Raw genomic sequence first — 12,280 nt, 5'->3', positions numbered from 1 at the left:
TCTATGTTGTAAAACTTTGTTTTAAAAATCGGGTTGAGAGCGCATATAACGGAAACGTTCAGCAAAAATAGTTAACGCAGAGCAAAGTTCTTAAGAACTGAAAAACAGGGTGCATATGATAGGATATGTCAGCCAGCCTTCATTATTCGCACGCGTGTATTAACAGATGTTATAGATTTCCATTTTTAGCAATCTAACTCTGAAAAGCAGAGGAGGCAAACTCCTGTTGCATTCACCTACTGACTGCTTCGGACCAGACCCGACGCTTTACGAACCCACTCAATTCACTGTCGCACTATGAGAACTAACGTTGCTCGTTTCCTGTGCTTTTCCAACGCAATTTCAGCTACTTCTCTGAATTTCGTGACGTGTCACCTATGTGGGAAGAAGTTTTTCAGCTCGCTCAGAAAGCTGCATGTTAATTTACCACCTTTATCGTCCCGTCTGTAACGGCTGTGGCAGATGCATGAGCACGCACACAAACACAAAGTCACATTTTCTTCTGTATTACCTGATCTTCCCCGCCTAATGTTCCTTTGGATACAGATTGGGCTTCTACGAAATGACTAGTGACCAACAATTTTTATAGCTTGCTTCTAAACTATAAACGGGTACTTAATTCTTTCTCATCCACAATTTCTGGTATAATAACAACTTTAAATTACACAATTCTTGAGAAGCTTACGATCTGTTACTATATTCTTGTATAGTTAATACTAACCACTTTTCAGCTAAAGCAGTATCAATCACCCTGGAGGCAAATATACTCACGTATCAAGCTTCAAGCCATCATGGAAACCTACCACACAATGACATGATTTTTATGTAATTACCACGTAGCCAATACTCCAAAACCTATTACACGCAAACCTGCGGAAAGTTCATTTATTTTTTTTTCCCACAAGCCAACTGTCTAAAAAAAGAGCTTTATTACTAAGACTGATGCTAACGGGACTGAAGGGGGATTCCAGCCTTAAGGAGATTTACACGGACAATCTGTTTTTATTCCTGCCTGGGACACAGCATTAATGATCCTTTTCCTTCCTTTATGCTCTCCTCCACGCCACTCACCTACATCCCTTCTCTGTGCCTGCACTAGCACACAGCTAGCAGTTTGCACCTTTCAGATGCGATGGAAGTTCTCTGGCAAGGAGCCATGTCATCTTCCCAGCAATGAAGCAGATCTTCAGGAAACACGGCCTCTTCCTGGTGGCACTGCACTGATTTAAGGGGTTTCCTGAAGTTCAGTTCAGATGTGTGGAAAAACTTTCAGGAAAATCAGTCAGTGCAGCAAAGACCTCCAAAATCACATTTTCTTGAAAAAGAAAGTGTTAAGGGTGTGCAAAGCTTGTTCCTTCTGGGCTAACCTGGCAAGTGATCCTTGCCAGGTCACCAGAACTGGACGTGGCAAGACTATGCATGCGCTCCTCATGCCCCAGTTAAAAGCTAAAACACGGGGTCATGTACATCAGCTCCGCTAATGCACAGTAACTCTTTCAACTCAAGAGTCTTTGGTCATATGCCCAAGCCAGAAGTCAGCACAGCACTTAGGTCTATGAGGAGGTGCTGAAGCCCAGAGAATGGCTCTACCTTTTCCTAAAGAGGAAAACACGCTGTAGTCCTTGCACAGCTCCATCAGAAAGGCAGGGGTGGAAACGAACATAGAAAGAAGGGAAGAAAAACCACTACAACACATGCAATATTCTCTGCCGACTGGAAGACTAGAGAGGGCTAACGTTGTCACACAACTCACTGGATGTACGCAGCAAGAGCAGCCATCCGGCCGGGATGGTACTGTGATTTAGGAGCACAAGGGGGATTCAGTGTCCAATAACGTGCCAGGACTTCTACAAAGCTTCAACACCTACCTTCCTCCTCCACAAAACATCCTAGTAATTCACGCTCCCTTTGCTCCCTGAATATTTAGGAACTACCAGCAGTTTTCCTAAGCAAGAAGGAAATGAAGCATTTTCACTGTCCACGTCTTCCAGATGAAGGTTTCTAACTGCAGAACAACTCCCCTCTTTAACCAGACTGGAGCAAGAGAGGTTGCTTCATCCTGCTCTCCCAAGCCTTAAAATCTCAGAGATGCCACCATGCCAAAATGTTTGACGAAGAAACATGATGTCTGGGGACTCGCTGTGCATCTACAGGTTCTCCTCCAAGTTCTCTTTGCAAGCCAAGAGTTTTATAAGCCACAATCCATCCCATCTCCACCTTATTCACTTAACTGACTTAATCTGCTCAGTAGTCTACGCATGTGGAAAAGAGATGAATCCCAGGTCCTAGACATGCCATCCTGGCACCGCACTGTTCCACACTCAACACTGTTCTGCTGGGTAATTATTTAGACTGAGAGCATACCTGGGAGGGTGCTATTTGTACCCCCCTGTTGCAAAACCACTACCTCACCTTTGGCATAATACCGAGATGATACATCCCTTCAGGTACAATAACCATCTCCATGGTCCACTGGTGCTCCTCAACAAGGGAATCCTACATTTTACTTGCTTTTGAGGAAAAAGAAAGCTTACATTTATTATGACAGCACCCAGATTTCCAATCACGTCTTAGATCTTTAGTAAGAAACAAAACAAAACAAGCAAACAGCTGATATCTAACAAAGTCAAGACTGGTGAGACAGCACAAGAAACACTATCAGCATGTCTCTTCTTCAAATACGGAGAAATCAAATGACTTGCCCACTTACCCATGAAATCAGCGCCAGCATCGGTAACTAGCCTGGGTCTCCCACGTCCCACTCCGCAGCCTCAACACGAGAGGTAGAATTACAAGCAATAGTTCCTCCAAATACCAACGGCCTGAGTAGGCGGACTTCACACACACTACAGCTTTCTAGTTCGAGAATATGTAAAACGTGCGAATGGGCTGGGACTCCTTGGTGACCACAGAGCTACTGCAAAGCTCCCCTCCTCCGAGACTCACTGGCTGGTCACAGACCACCCTAGCAAAGCTCCCAGCACAGTAACCACACACGGTCATTTCCCTCATGTTCAGCCCTGTAGCCACTTCCTTGAGAGCAGCTACAGATTTTCTTAACCTTTTTCATTTTCAAATAGTATCACAAAATGGAGACTTTTGTCCCAGTTCTCTCCACCCCCTGCTTCCTCCTCCCCGGAGCTGGGCAGCACTAACTGCGCAGGCTGCACATTACGATGGTGGCAGCAAAGAGGGACTGTAATCAAGCCCCACTCTCCATCCTCATCCTCTATGCACTAGTACACCTCTGCGTTCCCCCACCATCAGCCATCACATACACAGAGGTCACCTGTTCTCAGAGGAGGAACAGGTGAGAGAGGAGGTTTTGCTACAGCAAAATTTCTTTACCCCAGAGGAGGAACTTGTTCAGCATCATCCTGCAATGAGGCTGAGCTGCCCAGAAGCAGTGTGGGCACCCCAGCACCTCCCAAGGAGGAGGAATTACTGATGGTGAAGAACAACCTCAAGTAGACCACAGCAGCCCTCAGAAGAACCGAAATACTGGCATCTCTTTGCATTCCATCTGGTTTAAAAATAAGTGTCACTAAATTGTTGCCATAAGCACTAAAATCATTTACAAAGGCCTTAAAGAGTTTTATCGATGTGGTCAATATCTATTCTGCATACAGCAAGACACTCAAATCCCCTAGATTGCTTTATTCACGAAGACTTTTGGTAGTCGTGTGCTTCCTGTGGTGGCTTTGCACTTTGGTAAGTGTTTTTTGATGGTTTGCCCTTTTTTTTTTTTTTTTTTTTTAATGTGGTGAGAAGATATTGTTAAAGCTCACTCTTAAGGGCTCACCCTTTAAAACAAGTCATAAACAAAAGCAACCAGAACTTTACCAGTTATCTTTGCCTTTCTGTTCAGAGCACACCACCAACAAAAACATCCCCTAACCAACAAACATTCTTCTAGAATACAGTTGCAAAGCCATACGATTTCACAACAAACTTGGGATTTGCTATCAACAGCAAGACAATTTGATCTTCAAAGTCTCTTACCCCTCTCTGTGTTCTCTGTTCATCTTGTATTGAGTTAAAATCACCCTGCTGTAAAATGCTGGTAGCCCCAATACTGGAACACTGCATGCAATTCTGTGGTTGGAGAAGGTATGGCCAGATGGTACAAAAACAGTCTCAGGGTTAAAGACAGTGTCTGAACTAAAGCCCTAGCTGTTAGGCACTATACATATAGTTCTGATGCAACACAGTAAAAAGCTGAGATTTGAAAAGCAGAAATCTCTGTAAAGCAGCAGGTGCTCCAGTAGCAGAGGAGTTGCTAATTATAGCCGTGTGGTCCCGTAAATCACAGTGCAAAAACATCTGTAAAGGCCGTCACACACAGTAAAACAGAACAGGAATGGAGCACCGACAAAAACGTCAGTGGGATTCCAGATCGGAGCACAGATCACTTCTGGTCCTACCGACAGGGCTCCAGGTTAATCCAATTTGGCAAAAAACTTTAAGGTACAGCCTCACATACAGCTACCAAACAAAAGTCACCAACCTCTTCCTCCTCCTGTCCTCACCTGACCTCACCGAGCTCCTCTAGCAGCAGCACACCTTTCTTTCAGTTAGCCCAACCTAACTGCACAGCTCAGCGTGTGGCTAATGCTGCAACCAACACAACTACTGAAACCAAGAAGAAAAACACGCATCATCAACAACGAAGAACTTCTAGGTGCCACCTCTGTCCTTCAGAGAGAACCTGATTCCTGGAAAACCTGCCACCCAGCAGAGGGAAACTCAGCAATAGGAAGAAACAGAGGTTAGCTTCAGTTTTTCTTTCCCCGTCCTTTCTCCCCGTATCCGCATAAGGGAAGAACATGGCAATACCAACTAACTGCTAGCACTCACATGGCGTTCATTCACTGAGAAGGACTCAAGGGGACTCCAGCTGGTCCCTCTCCACAGTGTTGTAGCCCTACTACTTTAAAAAAAAAAAAAAAAAACAAACCCTCAACTCCTGACTGTGCTTCCAGGTCTAGAAAGCTAGAAGTTCTGGTCCGAAAAGCAGCATTACCTCTTCTTCTGGCAGATACAAGTGGCGTTATGATTTCTGCTACATTGTGGAAACCACCACCTATATCTGAAAACAGATTTGTCCCATGTGCAGCATTCCTCTCCATAACTGTAAGCAGAACAACTCCAGTTTTCCCTGCCCACCCCACCAGCCACCCCGTGCCACCGCACGCCATCACATGCTGTGCAGGCCACCAAAGCATCCTTGACAGTAAGCTAGCAAGATCTCAGTCTATGGGGAAACTGCTCCTTCATATCAATGGATCATTTTTTGTTATTGTGAGATAATTTACACGCAGATGTTCTCTTGCAAAAGAGTTAGCAAGTGTTTCCATGGAAAGCCACAGCCATCTGAGACCAATTTACAGAAACAGATGAGCTCTACAGTAAGTATGCCAACGCCACCCAGAGCTTTGAAAATCAAGTACGCTGACCTCCAACTAAAACCTATTTGCTGGGAAACTAATGAAGGAGAGTTAGGCAAGGTAACATTTCAAACTTGTCTTTATTATACCTATTAACTACTATATTTTGAAGAAGGTTTTGCTTTCTCAAGACACTGCGCTTCACTCTTCTCACTATCGGGAATGGCAGTCACCATGTCTGCAAGTAAGAGGTGTATTACTGTGCTCACTACTGCTAAAGCAGTCAACAAAGAGAGAGTAAATGTTCTAGTGGTGGTAGATGTAGCAAGGAGGAACTATTGCTTAAAAACTGAAAGCATTCAGGTTAATTAACATTCCAATAAACAGTATGACAAAAAAAAAAAATCTAGATTTAGCCATGTAGGTGCACAAGAGACACATTCAATAAAAGTGAACAATATGGAGTTTTCCAACACAAAAAGTTCCCATGGAAAGTTATTGGACTACACTGGTTCACTGTGTATTGAAAAAATGCTCTAAGTTTAGAAAAGCTGGAGGACAGTAACCAGCTTAGCACTTCACATGAAAAAAACAGCTAACCCAAGGAGAGGCCTCTGACAGTCCCACCCCTGCCTCCACAAGTGACGCCTGGGGACAGGACCCTGATGCTGGGACAAGAGAGTTGCATGCTCACAGAGGATCCACTCACCAAACTGTGAGGACCACAAAGTGTCTCAAATGTTGCATTCACTTTTAGACCCCTTCTGAAAGGCAAAGGCTGGATGTAGAGGTCAGCATATATATGAGTGGGTGGGCTTCAGAACAGGAATGGTATCTGCAGACAGTTCACTGTTGTTTAAGCTAACAAATCCTAATGTCATTTTCCAGACACTGTTATTTTGTTATCTGTGCATGCTGAAACAAACTACCAAGGCCTATTTGGCTCAGTTACCCACTCTTTGGTGGGTTTTTCTTTGGCTAAAGTGAAATCTCACTGAACCGTACTCAAGGGATTGCACCAGGGATGGGTGTTCAGGAGATGGCAGCGGGAGCCAAGGCAGCACTGCGTCAGCAGCCTGACAACTGCTTTCTCACACTGCGCCACTCCATTAAATGCATTTAAATGGCACTTCCTACTAGCTCCCACCAGCACAACAGAGGTTAGAATATCAGTCCTCATAAAGGAAAACCAATGTCAAGTTCTGACATTGCCATTTCAAGCTAATTGTATATTTTAACTTTTAATTTAGGCAACTATTTCTCAGCAGTGCAGTATGTATCCACTGGCATGCTCATACCTGTGTGTATTTTTAAAAGTATGTGTATGACTGGAGATGAGAAAGATTTACTGCCGTTGAGACATAATTTTTAATACAAGCAGGAAATACAGTTCTTTATTGCCCATCTGTTGGGATAAACATACATAGCAATTACTTTTTATTATTGACTAATAAAGAGTACACCTGTATTAATAGTTAGCTGTAAACACATTTATCCCTATTAGTCAGAGGAAGGAACTGGGACTAGTTAATTAGCTTGTCTGAAGCAAAATGAGACACTACACTCAAGTCCCTCTTCTAAGTCCATTCACTCCATTTTATGGACTTATTTTCTGCTCTCCTCAACACTGCACCAAGCCCAGAGCTTCTCTGGGCAGGCAGCAGGTCAGCTCATCCACAAGGTCGCTGCAAGGACTGCTGTGCTACACACTGCAGCCTTACCACCAAGGACTTCTTGTGCTTCGTTTCATGCATCCCAAAAGCCAGCCAAGGGTGGCTGCAAGTGTGCGGAAAACAGAAGAATACAGAGAATGGTGTATAAAACCACCTTTAGAGAAAAAGGATTATAGTGACAAAACTTGAAACTGGTTTATTTTTAGTCTCTGCCTGAAAAGCAATGGGGTAGGCGCTCATCTTTTCTCTTCAAAAAGACGAGCACGTTTACATCTCTTCTCCCACAAATGAGCAGTATGGGTAACAGCTGAAAAATGAGTTTGCACTGACCTTTACTCACCTCGCTCTCAGGTAAATGGTTTGTTAAGAAAGAAACTGTGTTCAACAGGCTTCCCAGCCAGAGATGAGAGGGGACCCTGGCAATAGCTGCATATTGCCCTGTTTCCCGTACATCTGGCTAAATGCAGACATCTGCCTTTGAGCTAGACACCGTATGCTCCTCTCATTGTCAGTCTAGACAATTAAGTCCAAGAAGTGTTTTATCTTACGCTGAAACAGAAATCTGAAGTAGGTCAGATGAGGTTTCCAAGTCCTTCCTTTAACTGAGAAGGGATCGCAGACATCTGCATCTAAGCTTGTCTCTTTAGACTGGAGATTCAAAAGCTGGATGAGCGGACTCTCCCCCAGGATCTACTTCAGTTTGCTTACAATTATTTTTATATTCTCAGGCTTTAATGAATCCTTGTATTGCCTACCTTACTTTAAAAAGACAAGGTAAGCCCTAAATATCACCTGTAAGGGTGACAAAGAAATGACATGCCACAGATCTCACCCTAAATCCCTTTTTTCTAATCCCAGCTGTAACAAAGAGCTGAAACTGGAAAAAACAACATCACTTTTCACAGCTGCAGGCTCTTTTCTTCCTAAAAATCATCAAATACAAGTAAATTGGCAGAAGCCACTTCAAACAAAGGAAGCCAATCAGTGAAAGCCAAATGAAGCTATTTAGAAAGCTCTCTGAGTAGACAGCTCGAGCTCTGCCAAATAACGAGGATCCTTGTAGCTCCCTTTGGTAACCGAAAAGCAGAGTCTGAACTGCGGTGGCTGTCCAATTACAGGGTCAGATGCTCCTCCTCAGCTAACTGTTTTGGCCTCCTGTGTCCAACCCTACAGATGATGCTTGCTGCTTTTTCACTTAAGTGTGTGCACACACATGTGGAGTCATCAAATGCTCTTTTCAATGGAAACGTGCTGTCAGTCACATCTCAGGTGTCCTCTGGATACTAAGACACCACACATCCTCCATGGTTTCCTACCGATTCTCCTACAGGACTTCAGAATATGGGATAGCTGTGATGTTATGAAGGCCAGGCTGCCAACTCCTGCAGTTAAAGTCTTATCTAACAGTTGTTTTCTGCCTGAAATAGAGCAACACCCTGATATTCTTCTAGTATCGGCTTTATCTCCCGAAACAACTAAAGTAACTGACAATTTAGTGTTTAAGCACAGGCAGACTTTGCCACAAGCAGCTTGTTCTGCAGGAACACAGGGCTGAGAAGGAACCCGTAAATCCAGTCCACTCCTCCACCATCATCTATTAACACAGACATAAGCATTTCCCCAGCTTGCACATACCTGAACTGATAAGCTGAGCAAAGCAGTACAGTGTTTCAAGACACTGTATCAGCAATTATGGATTTTTTCCAACAAACCAAAGTTTAACACTTATTTTCAGCAAGTTCTCTGCTGTCTCTACTGAATTTTCACTATCCAATTTAATTGTGAATGCTATGGCTTGACATGGTTACTTGTTACAATTAAGAGAATTGCTGGTGTGAGTCTTTGGTCAACTATGAGCTACATCCCAGTATCGCCCTGTCAAGCAAACTAAATATTTACACTCAATTCATTCAATCACTTGGACAAATACATACACTATTTTTAACTAACCAGCTAAACAGGAGTAAATTTTACATGTTTACCTCTCAGAGTTGTGCCAACAGTGGTTCAAAGGTGGTACGACACGTCAGTGGCTTTAGTGTACAACGGTGAGCAGAAGGACTTTGTTTTTCTTTTCTTACAGGGTCTTGTTTGGGTTATGGATTTGACAGTTCGTACTGCAGATTGCGCAATTATCCTATCACTGAGGGTTTGGTCCCAGAATGACTGAAGCTGGCCTTTACACTCACCCATACCCAGACAGATTCTACTACACTTAGCATTTGACACAGAGGTGTGGCAATGCACAGGATCTCACCCCGTACAACAATTTCAACCTGTCAGTCTAAGTACTTTTCTGCCTAGAAAGTCTCACGCCTCTTCCAGTTTAGTAATCCAATTTAACTCTTCTGCAAAATTCTGGTATGGCTGAATCATCTCATGTTTATTTACAGTTCACTGATTTCTCCTTTTAGAGAACATTTGCTTGTCCAGTTTCTGCAGTTGCTGCCTGGTAAGTTGGTGGTCTTCCCTTTAACAATAAAAACATCCTCCTACGAGTCTTATACAATATATGAAAGCTGAAAAAAAAGTCTGAGTAAAATATACTCTATATTTCAGAATACTGAGTGGTATTCTTCAAAGCACAACCATAAGGTCTGTCCAAAGTCAAAACTTACAGGAGGAATATAAACTTTTACATTTTCAGGAGGCTATCTGCATTCCCCCTACTGTTTTTATAATATAAGAATTTATAGTACCTCACTGTTTCTCAGTTTCCAGTTTTGGCCAAGACCAGTTTCATAAAAGTTTATGGCTAATTCACTTTTCCTTCCAGGTATAATTTTATTTCAGTTCTCTAGAAGCACACAGCAGCAGACACTGCTTAGCTGCTGTTCTCCCTCCCTCTCTTCTGATGCCTCTCTCACAACAGCAGCTCTGGACACAGGACCATGACACCTATTACACTGCTGCTGTGACTCAACATCCACAAAGCATCATGCCTTGCTTTGCTCCCCGCTACTGATGCGTCCCAAGATATTAGCTGTTCCTGCCACAGGTCAGCCTTTCATCCCAAGAGGCTGGTAAGAAAAGTTATCTTGTCTTCAACAGCCCGAGCAGGCCCAGGTTATCCACACTCAACCGAAGAGTCTCTGATCTGAAGAACTGTGACCCAACCCCCCCCCCCAGCTCCAGTGCCAACACGAAGCTCAAGGAACTTTGCTGTGCACCAGGAAATTTTTTCAGCAGCAAGAAAAGAAAGCGACTTCCACCCAGCATATTGGTTCTACCGCGGCTCCACAGCGAACACCCCAACCCATGGCTACAGTCATTGCTGCAACACCTTGCCGAGTGATGGGGAGGGTGGGGGAGAGGCAGGGGCAGACCTGTGTAACAGCGAATCCACAAGCCGCACTCTTGCACCTTCTCTGGCCCAAGCCCAAATCCTCATTCAGCAGCAGTAAACAGGAAGCCACTGCTGAACTCCATGACACATATGCACACCCCAAGCAACCTCCTAAACATCTTCCTCCTGCAAATACAGCTGTCAACATCTGTAAAGAGAATATCCATATCTGTAAAGAAGGTACTCAGGGCTGCACCTTACTGATCCTCAGAGCTCCACAAGCTGAACATGCCGCTGTCCTGGGAAGGGCAGCACTCTACAGATTAGGTAAATTGCAGGCAGGTTTTACAACAGAAAAGCTGTGACTTCTATATTTATTGTAGCTAAAACCTAGGAGTATTTCTTTAACATATTAAATCATGTCCCTTAGGAAACAGACTTCCACCTGGTGCTGTAGAAAAGCACCTCTAGGTATTACCAAGCTACCCATCACCACCCATCCTCGCCACTTCAGCTGTGCCACTGCTGATCTGGTTGTAAGGTCTGGCCTCGATGCCAATTTATGCACGTAGGTCTAGATACAATGCTGTGAATACTGGACTGCAGTACTTCTGGAAGCATCAAGCAGAACAACTATGCTAAGACCCAAAAATCTCAGAAAAGGCAGGACTGAAGACAGCACTCCAAACCGATATAGTAAGCTGTTGCCATGAAAAGTGGCTGTAAGACCTTACTAGAGCTTTTAACTACCTTTCCCGTGAAGAGCTTAGTACAGTAAATGTGAGTAAGCAAATATTAAAAAGCGCTAAGCAGGGACACTGTTGTTCAATGGCTTTTAGCACTGACTCAAACATGCATGACTCACCCCAAGTACCTCCTGCTGTATCAACTTTCCCAGCGCTAGCTGTAACATCTCTTACTTTACATACAGGACACCACCACTGCTAATCTCGGGACCTCCAGGACAGCGGGGTTGTGTGTGTCAATACTCACCACTGAAGTGTCATCAGAATTTTCTACAAGTTCTTTCAACCTTCAATGATCATTTCTAAGTAAATGATTCATAGGATTACACTACAAAAGGGCTGAAAGCCAACATTAAAAAGGACAAGAAATTAAGGAGTTGTCACACTTAAATCACTCTCAAAAAGTTTGACAGGCAATTACAAAGCATCTTGCTTCAAAAAATACTTTCTTACCCTCTCCCCCTCCCAGCTGCAGTGATGCTGAGTTACTTAGTCGCCCTCTAACAAGATCATCCTCCTAAAAACCCTCCAGTTGTGTAGACAGGCTTTCTGAATGCAGTATCTCTGCCGTTCTTTGTTCAAACCACCCAAAAAATCAGAGAAAAACCCTTCTAAGGCAAGTCGCAGTCTTATTTACTGGAGTTTACAGGAACTAGTGGTCACATATAGGGAGTTTCCACATAGTTAAGTTCGTAACTTTTATACTTCAACTGTACATTTACGATCAAAACATCAGAGGAGAATGGAAAAGCCATTACAAAACCTTCATAATAAATGTACAATTTAATCAAGATTAATCAAGCTAATCAGACACCAGTTACAATTGTTTAATAGTACATATACACTATAGGTGGCAATATGTGATCCTGTATATTTTATATACATATATAGTCCTCCAGAAATATTTATGTCCTTAGAAGTCATACATATGAAAGTCTTTACCAGATTTGCAATAATATCCCCTGACCCAAATAACTTAATTTTGACATTCATGCCTTAAAAGAGATCATAAAGAAAATGGCAAATTGAAGAGAGGCAGGCCAGTGGTAGCAAAGCAACATGATACAGTTAATCAGCATACATATATCTATCACAAGTTATGTGAAGTTTTTATTACATCTTCACTTCTCACTGACAAAATAACAACAGTATGTTTCCTATGGGGTTGAGTGGCTTTTTTGGACATGA

At 43.2% G+C, this 12,280-nt stretch overlaps 1 protein-coding gene across 3 annotated transcripts in view; it reads right to left on the bottom strand.

The window, feature by feature from the left end:
• Window positions 1–12,280, bottom strand: part of JAK1 (Janus kinase 1) — a 64,799-nt gene that overhangs the window by 36,664 nt on the left and 15,855 nt on the right. Inside the window, exon 1 of one of the 3 annotated variants that reach the window (XM_075711687.1) lies at window positions 2,711–2,726. The exons of the other annotated variants lie outside the window; for them this stretch is intronic. The gene's annotated coding sequence lies outside the window, so the exon portion shown is untranslated. Of the gene's footprint in view, window positions 1–2,710; window positions 2,727–12,280 lie in introns of those variants that run through there. 3 annotated transcript variants of the gene reach the window in all.

This window comes from Pelecanus crispus, chromosome 5, assembly GCF_030463565.1.
Source record: "Pelecanus crispus isolate bPelCri1 chromosome 5, bPelCri1.pri, whole genome shotgun sequence".
NCBI lineage: Eukaryota > Metazoa > Chordata > Aves > Pelecaniformes > Pelecanidae > Pelecanus > Pelecanus crispus.
The sequence above is the reverse complement of the archived record's forward strand: the minus strand, read 5'-3'. Positions and strand labels throughout refer to the sequence as shown.